This window comes from Phalacrocorax carbo, chromosome Z, assembly GCF_963921805.1.
Source record: "Phalacrocorax carbo chromosome Z, bPhaCar2.1, whole genome shotgun sequence".
In the NCBI taxonomy this organism is placed as follows: domain Eukaryota; kingdom Metazoa; phylum Chordata; class Aves; order Suliformes; family Phalacrocoracidae; genus Phalacrocorax; species Phalacrocorax carbo.
This window is the reverse complement of record NC_087548.1, coordinates 18,308,964-18,324,225: the sequence shown is the minus strand read 5'-3', so window position 1 is coordinate 18,324,225 and position 15,262 is coordinate 18,308,964.

The window sequence follows — 15,262 nt, the reverse complement described above, 5'->3', positions numbered from 1 at the left end:
GCCAGTCATTTGCTTTGTGACTTTCAGCAGACCACTTACATTTACAGGTATGTCACCTTATCTGCCTGTAACGTGGCAATCTTGCCATTTGCATCAAAAACACTTGATTCAGAGGTGTAATTTTATTTAACAGTACTTCGGATTTTTGGATGAAGAAGGCTTCATCCATGTACAAGGTCTGCACTCCAACTACTTATCAAATAAACAAAAAAAATCCAATGAGGTTCCACTGAGGCTGGACAAAATTTAATATTCAACAAAGCAACTGGATTAATTAACATTAATTGTGTAGTTTCAAGCTTTCTTGAAAATTATTTAATATTTTCATAGTGCTTATAACAGAAGAGTAGTGATTGAAAATTTGCTACCAGACATAACCATAGCTGAGTAATTGTTTTAACACTTAGCCAATAGCTTAGAAGATGAAGTAAACAAAGTGATCTTCATCTGTAACCAAACTGATAATAATTTTGAAATATATTTGTTTAATAGCCATACATTTTCCTACTAGTTTATCACATTTTAATCTACAAAAAAAGTAAAGAAAACTAACAGTTCATATGAAAAGCTGGATCTGTATATTCTAATTGGGCATCAGGAGTTTGTTTACCTTAAAACCAATTTCTTTTTTAGTTTTTAGAGTAACGAAGCCCCAGGCACAAATAATTGCAAGAGCAAGCAAGGGCTTTTAGGTCATTTACTGTAAACAGATGAACATTTAAACAGCTCCAGTGACTGAAATTGTGTGGATATTCTAAAGTCTTAATATCTACATTCTAAACATCTAAATTTATATTTCTAAAGTCCACAAAAAACATAATTTGGGATGCACTGTATACATCATACAAAGACATGCTTCAACAAAGCACTTACTGAATTTAGTTATGTGGTATTAAACTCAACTGCATTAAGAACTGAGGTTAAGCTGTGCCTGAGTCCTCTGCTGAACTGGGGGTAACCATCGCTTGCACTTGCTAATGTGAAGTCTGGTGCAGTCAGAGATGAAAACATGATTCTAACAGCTTTTTTTTTTAAGGAAAATAAACACCAATAAGCATTCTTCTGGACAACAAAATATTATTTGTTAGGTCTTACTGACCTTTTTCTCTTGGTCCTCTCCAGTACGTCTGGTCTCAACAGTGAGCACTACTAAGGCACCAAGCAGAGGAAGCATATCTGCTAGTCATGGCACCTACTTCCTGGCAGACTCCTGCAGCAGTTGTTGGCTGTAGTTTCAGCTTTATCTAAGGATATGTCACATATTGAGGTTGTTATGTGATCTATCTTTGCTTCTTTCCCTTCCTAAAAGCTTTCTCCATTCCCTGAACTTCTATACATTTTTCACATTTGTGAATTAGGTGCCATATGACTTGCTCATGAAATAGTTACATTGGCCGTTTTATAGCCCCAGGGTGAGAGCGAGGGCTCTCCCCATGTTTGTGTGTTTTCTGCCTCCAAGCAGGGAAGACAGGAAAACTGGTTACCATGTGGGCACAACTATATGCTGGAACTATGCTTTCAGTGGAGGAAGGTCAGATGTGCAAGTGCAGTCTCTTGCTTCCCTTTTCAAGTCATATTGCTGCTTGTCACACGTAAGAAGTATAAAGTAAGGAAACTGAGAAACTTGGTTTCAAATGCTGATCTTTAACATGTTGTCCCAGAGACTATCAGAGCTACAGAAGCTGCATTAGTGGCCTGGGCACCCATACGCACAGAGTGTTTCACATCAGGGAGGATTCAGGAGGACATTTGATTTGTCGTGTTCACAGCCAAAGGGCATTTGCAGGTGCAAGTCAAAGTCTCAAAGGCAAAGGAAAGCCTCACCAGTGTACATTGAAGAGGATTCCTTTGATCCCCAAAGGTGCACTAATGCACTGCTGCAGAGAAAACTGTCCTCCTATGTATTCGGGAACATGCTATGATCAACATCAGACACAGCTGGATAAGCAGAAAATAGCAATTAGCTTCTTTGAAACCCAGCTTCATACTTGAAACTATACTAGTTGGATGAAACAGTAGACTTACCAAAATGCACTGAAATCAGAAAATGAGGTATTTCAGTGGCGATTGAAGCAGGCCTGAAATGACCATCTGAACACCTGCACATGATTTTCTGTACGTGCTAACTATAGTGTTCATGTTTTGAAGAGGTTTGGCCTTCTTCTTCACCCGATAAGATTTTTCCATAGACATTCTGAATTAATTCAGAGACAAATTGTTCTTCCTAGACTTGCTCCTACTGGCAAATACTATGACAGGTGGTGAATTTAGTCTCCAGTTCAAACTTTGGGCTGCTCCAGCCCATCAATGTAAACACAGCCATTATGATTAATCTTAAGGATTGCTAGAAAAGTAGAGGGGCCATTTAGGGAAGGTGGGTCTGGTCCAAACTTAGTCTTTTTATTTAACTTCAGTGCACCTTGAAAGAGGCCTAAATTGACACTGGCTTTCACCTAAATTAAATATGGGACTTTTTTTAAGCTTTAATATGTTCAGGAAGGATTTTATTCTGTTCTAACAGAATGATCAATGAATCAATTCCATTCCACCATTTACACTTATATAGAAAAAGTCTCTAAATATTTACAAATAAAAGGAGAAAAGGAACTTGAGAAATACACATTTCAGGAGATGTGTACTATAAAATTTTACAGCAAGTTACAAGAAGTATCTTAGAAAGCAGGAGATATACGTATATACTGGAATATGTGCAATCCAGTATCATGTCTTTACCAAAGACAGTCCTTTCTAATTGGTAGTGGACCACATTTCATACTGAGTGATTAATATGCTATAAATGAGTAATTCCATGAGTTTTATGCTCCTTCACTACTTATTACACATCTGTGAATAGATAATTTTCACTGAACTTACTTGATTTTCACTGAATTGAGTTACGTGCTTAGTCATCAAGTATTTCTGCATATCTGAGATTTGAGCTGTCCTACTGAGTTGTGATCGGTTGCCTGAGTGACCAAGCATGTGATGTGCTTGAAAGCAAAGATCATGCCCACTCAAAACACACGTTGGTCTAATCTATTCTGTGCTTAGAAAGGAACTAAAGAATTTCTACCACACATTTTCTGCATACATCTCTATATGGTTTTCCCAGTAAAATCCCATGATTCAAATACATACAGGTTCAGATAAGCTGCTTAGAAAAATCTGCACATTACCCGATTCTTAATACTATCAGTTGAAAGCCTCTTTTAAATGTTGAGATACATGATTCTCAGGTAGTTCAGTGAAGGAAGAGAAGGAATGTGCCAGGATGGGAAGGGAGCACTCTAAATTACACAGCAGACTATGGATTTATATATGTCAGACAGAAAGAAGCTGCCAAGGAACAGTAGTCCAGTATCTCTCAGACACCCTAAATATCCTCTGGAAAGGTGATTAATTTGCCTTATTTTGCACTGAATCCAGAAGATAAGGAAAGAAACTGGAATTTCACTCCTAGAATCTGATATGACTTGTGTAAGAAATGAAGTAGACATTTTAAATTATTTATAATATCACCCAGACACAGAAAAACTGTAGAGCTTTTTTCTTTTCTCATCTAGCTGATGATAAAAGCAATAATCAGGTAAGTGCTGAAGATATGGTGTTATGGTACACTTGACCCAGTGTATGCACTTCAGTGAATGTAAAAAAAATCTGCTTTGTAAGAAAAGACAGAAAACCATGGAAAGTGTCTGAAAACACTGGCATACTTGATGGAACAATGTTTTTACGCAAGTCAGAATTATTTTGGGAAAGGAGACCGGAGTTCTGCAACAACCGGTACTCCCCAAAGAGACATAAGTAGAGGCCAAAACAGCCTAAATTCAGTGTTTAGTGAGAAAAGACAATAATTGTAATGCAAGGGCTTTTGGTAGGGAGAAGATATATGTATTTTTAAGATACAAGTCTGACAATATTCTCTCCCTTCTTGACTTAGATGTCCCAGGAGGCCTGACGATCAGGGTTATATATAGAATTGACTGAATCATCTTAAGTATTTGTTTCACAGTAATGATCAGCTGGAGTTTTTTGAGCTGCTAACCATGAGCCAAGTCCTTCAAGATGACTTCAAGTGTTCAGGTTAAATTTGCTTTGTGGGGGATATCATACCACATCACAGTTATATTTTGTGCAGTTTCCAGCACCAAAATAAATGTGAGAATATCCATGCCATGGTGTTGAGGCATCTGCCACACATTTTCTTTGGACACATGAATTTCACATAGCCTCCAGTATCCAAGTCACTTTTAGTAACCTATTTGTTAAAAAAAAACATAACAGCATGTTATCTTTTACATCTGTGTCTTTACAATCACCTTTTCTCCGGTCTCTTCTGAAAGAACTCATTTAAAACAGAAATGGGACAAAGGTAAGAAGCAGCAAGTAGGTGTCAGTAATTCCTATTGAGAAAAATTTGAAGATGTTGAATCATGATCAGCAACCTTTTCTTCTTTGCTCTCAGAGGAACCATCCCACAGCAGATTACTTCGAGCACTAGAATGAAAGTTCTGCCATGCTGCTTTTCTTCTCTGCATCCTGTGGAAACACAGTCAACATATAGAGCTGATAACAAGCCCTCAGGACTTGACATGCAAGTGTAATGTACGTAGAAATAAATTATCAAATATCTTGTATTTGTAAGAAAAGAAAAAAAGCATTATGACATTATGGTGTCTTTTGTTCTTATTTCATAAAAAGATTGTATGTAGATGGTTTTTGAAAAAAAGGGTATGTGGGTAATAACCTCCATGTGGTTAGACAGGAAAGCCCAGAAGAATTAATCACATCTGATGAAACCCTAAAAATTCCATTTGCAATGCTGTATGTCTGGGAGAGACACACAAGTGTTGCATCAGGGGCAGATAAAACCACAGCGTTCCACATTCACCCCAAGTTTTAAAAGCACCAGTCTGCCAAAATTAAGTCTTGTTGGCTTGTGGGACTCCTTGGAGATCACTCAGTTACTCACTGTATTGCCATTTCTAAGACATAAATTTCCTCTTTCCAGGATCTATCCTTGAGAGTTTATCTGACAGAATAGGCAATTTTCTGCAATAATCTGGAACCAAAATTTTCTACCCTGCTTTATTGTCTGTCTTGTTCTGCTTCTTCTGTATTTTTTCATATATTTCTCCTCATTCAGTTTATCACTCCTACATATTTAAGTTTCTTCACACAATGTATGTGCTACACTGAAAATGGAAGGGCCGTGACACACTTGATGGTAAAGTGAGAATGATTATTCTGTACTTGTGGCTTTCATAAACCATTGCCTTCAGCAGTGAGCAACATGAATTATTTACCAACATAACAATGGAAAAATGTTCTTCGGCTGAAGTGAAAATGCAGCAATTTTTCTTCCTAGAATCATGACAGCTGGGATGATTCTCAGCTAGGAAGCACAACGTGGAAAGTTACGGAGAACACTCTTCTAGGTAAGAAGCCTGGTCCTGCTGGAGTAAAGACAAAAACTACTTTTTGTCTCAACAGACCCGTGATCTGGTGTTTTCAGAGGCAAAAGAGGTTAAGGCTTTGATTACCCAGCGCTCAAAATACAATATAAGATTGGGTAGTAAATCCTCTGTTCTAGTTTCACTCATAATGCAACCTCAGTTTTGTACACCTAACTTAAAAAGAAATGAGTGCTTTCTATTTTCTTAATATAAAAAGATTAAGTATAAACAATTTCTGAAAACCAGAAATTCAGTGACAGAATTTGTTACATGAAGACTGACTGTATAATATTGCCTGTGTGTGTTAAAACAAAGCCAACGCTCACCACCACCATACCCTCTGTGCTAAAGTGGGGTGCGGGTGGGGGTGTGTATGGGGCAAACTATAAACAGTGTAGATACTACACTTAGCTGAAGGGCTGTGGCAATACTGTCATGATGTCTGACTGTTCTTTGAGTCTGTGCATTACTTGTAATATTTTCTTGATAATGGATTTTGCTTTTAGTCTGGGAACCCCAGGCTGTTAACTAGCCTTCAACCATTATCAGATTATTTTCATGGTTCTATTTCACTGAAAATAGCAAAATCTAGCCATAGATTTCAAGGAATTGTAAAAAAAAAGAAAAAAAAAAGGAAAACTGTAAGTAAAGAAGAAAGTGTCTGTTGACTTAAACAAAAAACATTGCATACAGAAAGGAACCTATAGGAAGTGAACACTGAGAGTGTTTGGGAGGAATGTAAAGGAACCTAAATACATATGGACAAGCCATTATGGTGTACATAACAAAATACAAAATGAAGTACAACTACAGCTCAAATGTGGGCTCAAAAAGAAACTATCACATTGTGTTCTACAAATCCATTAGAGTCAGAGAATAGCCAGAAGAAACACTGGCTTGCTACCTAATGAGAAAGACGGAAGATACTGAATAGATCATAGCACATAATGTTTGTTTTGTTTCAGATCTTCTAAATGGCTCAGTTGTACTTAGACTATCAGAATTAATACCATAGAGTCATTAAATAAATTATTTTTTAAAAAATCTGGATTTTAAACCTAGTCTAGGAAACTTGAAGACCTGTCTGGAGCACTCATCAGAGTTTGCAATAATCACTTAAAGCCTGCAGGGATCAATGAGGCTCCAGAACTGGGAAACATTATGTCTGTCCTTGAAATACAAGGACAAAAGGGAATCAGAGAAAGTTAGACTAGTCAGCCTAACTTCACTTGCCAGGGGGAAGAAAAAAAACCAAACCAAAACCAAAACCAACACCTGGCAAATATAACGAAGGTAAGAGTTTGCAAGCACCTGGAAGAAATAAGGAGATAAACAACAGCCAAGAAAGATCAGTCAAGTTTCTATCTAATTTTCTTCTGTGACGAGTAAGAGATTGTATAGACGGGGAAAAAGCAGAGGTGCTGTCTTAACTTCAGTAAGGCTCTCTGCTGTCTGTTGACGCTGCTTCCAATGATGTTCTAGGACAATGTAAAGTCATCTGCCACCTTCATTTCCAGCCATATAGTCTGCTGGACCAACACAGACTTGTTTTCAAAATGCTACACCTGATCTAATAAATCCTAACAGATTTGATGTGTCACTATTTGATCAGGCCTAGTCTGAAAAAAGTTACTAAAAACACAACTAGTAAGAAAAAGATGCACAGGCAACTGATACCAAAAAGCTAACAAGTGATAGGAAAGGCTGGACTGAGCCTTATGAAGGAGTCTGTCCTGGGTCTGATACTATAATTATGCTATAATTATTGACCTGGAGGATGAAAGAAAATGTTTTTCAAACTCATAGTTAAGATCAAACTTGAGAGATATGATAGAATTCAATATGATCTTGCCAGTTTGGAGAAATGGTACAAAAACCCAATAAAACAGACAAGGGCGTGACAATGGTCATAGGGAGAGATTATCCACTTTAAAAATACAGGACAGTGAGCATCAGAAAGCAGATCACAAGCTACACATCAGTCAAAACTGTCATACTAAGGAAAGACCAATTCCAGTTTGAGGCATTTAAAAAAGCTGTTTAGCCTCCAGAAGACACAAAGCAGTCTTTCCATTGTGGTAAGACCTCAGCTGGAATAGTGGCTCAATCACTTGCAGAGATACATGGGCCAGATGAAGGAAAAATCCAGAGGAGGTCTGCAATGGTAAAGAGACATCTAAAAAATGTGACTTGGAAGAAGTGATTGAAATACCCTGGGACTGTTTAGCTTAGATAAGAGAAAACTTGTGGGAAAGAAAATAATAATCATCTGGCGTCTAGGCTGTTGCTAGGAAGGTCAGTAGGGGAAGAAATGACACAAGTCATATTTGAGAAGGGGTTAGGACAAACCTTCTAGTACTCACCTCTGTCAGTCAGTTGCTTGGGAACTTGTGGTATTAGCATCACAGGAGCATTTAAGAACAGTTCAGACAAATATCTTTCATCAATGACATAAACCGGGAATGGACTGAATTACTTCTTTCCTTTTCACAGCTCTGACTGTGCCATCACTTAATTCATATCCACTCCTCAGAATTTTGGCAATAGGTCTCTGAATGGAACAGAATAAAAAATGACTGTAGATCTGTATCACAGAAGAGATCAAACTTAAAAAGACCCAAAGCAAGACCCAGATCCAGGGCACCAAGAAGCCAAAATCCTAGGATGTCATAAGTAATCCTAAAGAGAGATGGTACATGGTAGTTACTGTTGGGCAGCCCTTGACAAATACTAACAGCAATGAACAGATATAAAATGCTACAAACTGAGGAGCTGTCATAATACTAGCTAGATAATCTATCACAGAAACTACCAAATGGCTTGGTAAAATGTCACTCCTTTGGAGAAAAAGATTGAAAAGTTTACATAGCTTAATTTTTCAACTATCTTTTTTACAAAGATGTTTGGAATTTATTTGTATGGGAAGCTCATCAACAAAAGGTTCCGCCAGTTGCAGCAAATACAAGCTGAACCAGCCTTTTGTGGTTTTGGAATAGTCTGGACAGTTAGATACATCTAGAAATTGTTATAATGGCCTACTAGCCTACATTTACCAGGGGAGAGGATAGGTAAGAAAGAAATAAAGCAGTTAAGGATAGGGTAAACAGATGTCAAATAAATATTTTATTGTTCTTTTTGTGTTTTATTTTGACTACTCTGGTTTACTGCACCTTCTGAATGTTTCAGAAGCTATATGAAAATAAATGCCCCTCCATAGAAAGGTGAAAATGCCAAGAGCCTGCAAGAAATATCTAACCTTTTTTCATGTAGGCCTTATGTTAAAAAGTCCCTTACACTTTCTAGGATTACCATAAAGTGAAGAAAAAGGCTAAGAATGTAAGACTGGATATACAAACCATTGGTCTCAACAGGCAGCCAAGATCTGATGCTGGGGATATTAAGTGATCCAGGAAGGGATTTTTTTTTTAAAGGATTATGTGGTGGAAAAACTATTCTTTTTTTCCAGAGAAAGAATGAGAAAAACAAGAAAAGTGCTGTTGGGGAAAACAAGCAATCAAAGGTAGCGTGTATGGCAGTATGAAGGAGGTGACAGTATATAAGAAAAATTAAGAAATGAGGTCTGAAGAATCCCCCAGAGTAAAGTTGCTGATGGCATTTAAATTCTTGCATCAAAACAAACAGCAGTTTGGAACTGGGCTTCACTAAATCCTATATATCACAGAGTTACAAACTTAGACATTCCTGAGACACAGATTTTCTATTTATAAACAGAACTCTCTGTGACTACACATTTTAGCAGTGGAGTGAAAAATCATTATGATGATTTACATTTGTATTCCACATCAGCAGGGCAGAAAATTTACAGTCAGTACATATCTTCCTGGGGTTTTTTTCTGCCTTTGTTTTCAGATTGGAAGGAAGTCAAGGGCCTACCTTTGCAGGACCCAGCTAGAAGTCAATAAGAGCAGGAGCAAATCCTGCAAGCCCCAGAACACCAGCCACAATTACATCACAAACTAAGTGCACCACTTGGATTATCTGTTGTTTAAAATAGACTTCTTTAGTATGCTATCTATGTGAATAAAAGCGTAAACATTTCAGCTATCAACTCATCAGAACTGCTTGAGCAAGCATAAAATATCTTCTTGGCACCAGGTAGTCACTCTGTCCTCTTAACGTGTTTTCTCTCTCTCAAACTTACTCTTCAGCCACATGCTAATGGGTTCATCTTAAGATAGCAAAGCAATGCATGTTTTTAATGTCAGACTTCCTTGCATTGGTGAGAGCTACAGATTTTTTGCTGACAAGACAGTTTTAGAAGTACATGAATGGTACGTCTTTGTTTAGGGAAAAAATGAGGTGAGCGAGAATTCTGAATCACAAATGATGCCATGTGAAAGACTAAACTGAGCGTAAGAGGCGTTACAGACCACTTCATGAATGCAAATAAAGTGAGGGTAAGAATAAAATGAAAGTCCAGTTCTCCACTAAAATATTTTTTTCTAAATAGCCTTCATTCTTTGCAATTTGGTCTATATTTCCATGTTTTTCCGATTTTATTTTTGATTTTTCATGTTTATTACTGAGCAGGAGTAACTGAAGCAGATCACCTAAGTTCTTTTGATTTGACTTATTTTTTCATTTTCCTCTAAATCATTGCATATTGTTACATAATTGTTTGAGAGGAACAGTTGTGGCCTCTAAAGCCACAGGGTAAGCCCTGCCTGACTGGTCGCAGAGTCCACCAGGCACAGACTAAAGTACTTGCACGACAAATACTGCTAATGATTGAGTGCTGCATGAACTGGAGCACAAGCCTTTTTCTGCTAGAAGAGGTCTGTGATGACAGGCTCACCCTAAGGAAACAAGAGGTCTTCCTTTTTTGTCCCCAAGACAAATCAGCATGGGTTTCCTCTGCTCTAGCCATCCATCAGAAAGTCTTCATCCATTACTCTTTCCAGTCCTCTTTACAGGCAAGCATGTAAAATTTTCAGTCTGTTATCTCTAACGCCAATGCCACTCCCTTTATGGCACTCACATATACACACACCCTCTTTTGCTTAAACAGAAAACAGAAAATTAAAGGCAAGTATAGGGGAGCAGATTTCTGACTAAATCTTTGTTGTCGAAGACATGAAAAGAGCTTAATTACCACCTTCACCAAGAGCTCCACGCTGGCTTGAGATGGCTGCTCCTGGGACAACAGCATCAGCGCTGTTCTCAGCTCAGTCAGCACCTCCCCAGCAAAGGACTTCAATCATGCCAGACCCTATGTTCACACTGCAAGAGACTGCTGGCCTCCCCTCTATTCCTGTGGGTGACATACGAGAGAAGATTGGGGGAAATACAAGAAAAATCCACGCCTGTCCTAGGTTACTGTGGTCAGATAATTCCTTTTGGCTTTGTATCATATTCCATTTAATGCCATCCGTTTCTGTGGTCTCTTTTTTCTCCTTGCCACCGAGGTCCTCTCAGCTGCCCCACTGACAAGTCGGCCTTTTTCTGATGTCACCAGGTGCCGGCATGGACACAGCATCAGATAAGCACTGGGATGAGTGACTAGGTTAACTGATAAAGTTGTTAATTAAAGCCTTGTTTTCAGCACTCCTGAAAGATTAACTGGCCAAAATCTAGAGCACAGGGGAAGTTTTACTTTTAACAATGTACGCTATTTGGTAAATAAAAGGCTCCAACAATTTCAAAGAAAGTTGTGCCAAGAGCCTTGCAAAAACATTTTCCTCCTCAGAGAATTATACAAACGGTGAGATTCACTTTAAAGCTCTGTAGGTTTAACTTTAAGAGTCTCTTGTAAACACTGAGGTTAATTCACTAAAAATGCTGCAGCATTGAAAGCACAATCATTTTATAATCTTAACCATTCATTTCCAATTACATATTCATAACATTTCAAACTGACCAAAAATCAAAATTACTGGAAAATTGGAAGTGGGCTTAAAGAAATAATTTCTGTCTTCTCCAGTATAAGGTTAGATATCCAGTTACTGGCAGGACTGTACAAATGGGATAATGAAGTCATATTAGGATGGCAGTGACTAAGCTAATATGTAAACTAAATCACTAAATGCACCCAGTGTTAACTGCATGGCTCTCAGGCTGAGTTGACTAAGCCTGAACTGAATCCTTGTATAATCCATAGAAAGGCTGCTGTTTTTCTTTCTGGCACTAGCACAAATACAACCAGTTCATCATTACTGGTTGTATAAAATACTACAGAAAGTCTAACTAGCATAAACAGAAATATTCTTGATTTTTCTGAATTTTCTGATGCCCCAGGTAAGTACACAGCTGTTTTGTTACTTGCTTGTAATATTCCCAGATGGAAAATGTTGAAGACCTATTTTGACACAGTGTGATGAGCTGAACTGAACTCTGTCTGATAACAAGCACAGAAATTTCTAAGCATGTTTTTAATTTAAGTGCTGCAACAGTGATTATTCACTGTGCAGGTAACAGAACAGATGATAAATGCTTAGCTGACCAATATTTATGTGTTGCACATGCAGTACATCAGGACTTCTATTATCATTGAGGTAACGATTCTGGATTGCAGGTTGTTTGCTTGCTCCTTTTAGGAGAGAACTTCTGTTAATAAATGGAATGGAAAATGAAAGATGATTGCCACTGAAGCATTACTCTTATGCTTTGACTGCCTTGTGTTGATTTGTTCATATTTCATAAGGTAAACCAGGGCAGGCAGATCATGATGACAGCACTGATTTATAATGTATACTAAGTTTAATTAAACATGGGTGATGCAAAAATCTGGTTGCACTTCCTGATCTGATCCCAAAATTAAGTTTAACCTGGAATTTTTTTGACACATTATAAGGATCTAATAGAGAAGTCCAAACTGGCCCTATTATTATTGATGGATTCCAAAGGTGCTTGGTTCTGGACTAGTCATTTAGGAGCAAGCTTTAATTTACTGAGACTGTTGTCTGTTGGCGCTATCAGTAAGGAGAGATGGTAAAACCAAGGTCATCACCTGCATCAATATATGTATTTTTATAATTACAGGGTTAACATTGCTGGTGTTATCTCTGCTTTCTAATTACATTTTACAACAGGTAAACTCATTCCTTCCAGTTACCCTGCAATAGTTTACTGCACCCTTTGTAGCACACTTTCAAACCCTGTTGAGAGATGTTTATATTGTGGTTATGGCGTATCTTTATGATGACACTATTCCAGAGAAAAATGAAGAGCTACACGTCACTTACTTCTTCTTAGTCTGCAAATGGTTGTCAAAGATTCTATCCATGATCTAAAGCTACTCTGCAACATAGATATCTGGTACTCCTTAAAAGGCCAGGCTTGACAGTCACCAAGGATGGAACGTCTTTTTTATCCATGGACCAAATACAGAGCAATATCACAAATACACTAAACTGGTAACACAAGGCCTGTTCCCTAATTTGGCCTCTAAATGGAGAGTGCTAGGTGGGGCACCCGTGTGAGCCCACCAAATTCTCACTCACATTCATAGCAACAATTCTAGATTTCAATAACCCAGGCTGAATGTTTACTGAAATCCTAGCAATTATTGCAGGAACCATTTATTTTTCCCTTTCTTTAACTCCCTCTTGATGAATACTGTTCATCTTCTTTCCTTGTTGTTCCCTCTAGGAGCTCTGCATATGTCTAGGAACAGCCTGCCTTTGGCTAAGAACATGAAAAAATTGTCATTACCCCATGACTTCTACAGAAGTCAGTAGCAGCAGCTCTAAGAATATGGACCCAAAAGCAATATGCAGCAGAAAGGATGTCAGAGAACTCTTCATAAGAACAGGAACCTAAAACCTAGCAAAGCTACCGCAAATATTATCTAAAAGATAGCTAGGGCTTTAGCCCTACCCCACCACTATAGCCTGATCCTGTTCCTAAGCCTACATTGAAGGCTGAAGAACAGCCTCAGGCCTCATTCTATTCCAGAAGAGGTTGCAAAATTCCTTGGTAGAATTTTAATGGGGAAACATTTCTTCAAGCTCCATTGACATAGGTCTGATCTTGCAAGCCCATGTTTCACTCATACAGCCCAGCTAAAGCCAACAGGAGGGTTTGCTTTGGTAATAATAGATCTTGTAACAGTTTGCAATGAAAGCTATGAAAAGCTAGCTATGTACTCTGCAGATTATGACTCTGAAAGTTTTGGTTTTAGTCCCTAAATCTAATTCAGAATAATGTTGTAAGGTTTTGCCAGTCTTTCTCTGCATAAACCCTTATCTCCTCACAAAGCTCTGTCCTCAGCTTCCAGTTTACTTTTAAAAAGTATATTAATTTAATTATTTTTCTAAATTAATTTCTTTATGACCTCTATATTTTCCTATTGTTTTCCTCTTCCTTTTCCACACTAATCCCCACATCTTTTCCTCTTTCAGTCCTTACGTATTGTTTCCTTCTTAAGAATACTGTCATAATCCAAAGCACACCAAAATAGTTTGAGAAGTTGTTTAGGAATGTGGAAGAGAAAGGTCTATGGAGACTTTTGTTAATCATTTTATACATAGAATGTAAAACATAGATATTATTTTATGCCAGGAAAAAAGGAAAGCAATAAAATCAACAAAGCAAATGAAATTATGGAAATTTCCAGGTGTGGAGAGATCAGATATTAAGGCTATTTAGATTCTCAAATTCTAAAAGGAAAAGGAAAATATACAATATCTACCTCTGTATATGATGGAGAATAGAGCACCCAGCAAATGACAGTGAATGTTACACATACTGTGAAGAAGAACACACATTCCCTAGCAGGAGTGCCTTCAACCACAGGAGTAGAAAGAAGAGGGAAACTTACTCCCGTCCACCTACAGAAAATTGGTAACAACAATGACACAGAGTTGCAAATGGTAGAAAATAAACATACAAGGTTTGGATGCAATATCTTTTGAGAGAGATTACAGAATGGAAGAATTCAGCAAAATCTATAGCTGCCCTTTCACATCTTTACTTGACACCTTGTTGATTCTGTAACACTGCAAAGCATTTTCAGGACTAGCTATAGCAGAGGTGTAGAGGAAAGATTATTCTAGCAAACCTTTGCCCTGTCAAAAGCATATTGGTACAGATATCTGCATCTGAGTATTAGTTTGTACTTAGTGTGTGGTATGACTCCGATTTAGGTAAAAAGTGTATAGAGGTTTCTCCTCTTCTTTTATACCTTGCCTTTAACCTAGCTGGAACTTTTACTGTTAAGGGTAGGAATAGTAGCAGTCTATGCACCGATATTTGTAGGAGCCCTGAGGAAGACATGCCCTGCTGAAATCAAAAGAGAAGGCTTGCCAAGCAGAGTGCTTTGGAACAGGAAAGTAAATCCTGGCAACATATGAAAAAGATGAGACAAAGCACTGTAATTTTGAACTCTCACACGCAGGCTTGTGGATTACTTTGCAAGAGCAACCGCTTTCCTCTCAACAGTGATTCTTGTCCATGCAGGAGTTGGACTAGCACCTTTTGCAACACTATGTCATACTCCACCTCTTTCCTTCTAGCAGTGTGTGGCTGCATCCAGCTCTACACATAGCTTGGACCAAGAGAAAAACCTCTCCTACCAATACTATGCACTATACAATGTATTATAGATACAAAAGCTATTGCCAACACTGCGAGCTACCACTATATTTATGGTGATTTTTTGACAACTGTGTGTATCAAATGGATAACTAAAATGATTTGCTATTTAAATAAATTAGCTTTCTCTTTCACTTGTTTCATGTCTTCTTTGAATATCCAGTCAATTTCTAACATACCTTTTTTGCCAGTGACGAGTTTGCTTTAAAAAAAGAAAACCTTTCATTCTCTGCTTTATGTCAGAGCACTGCTTC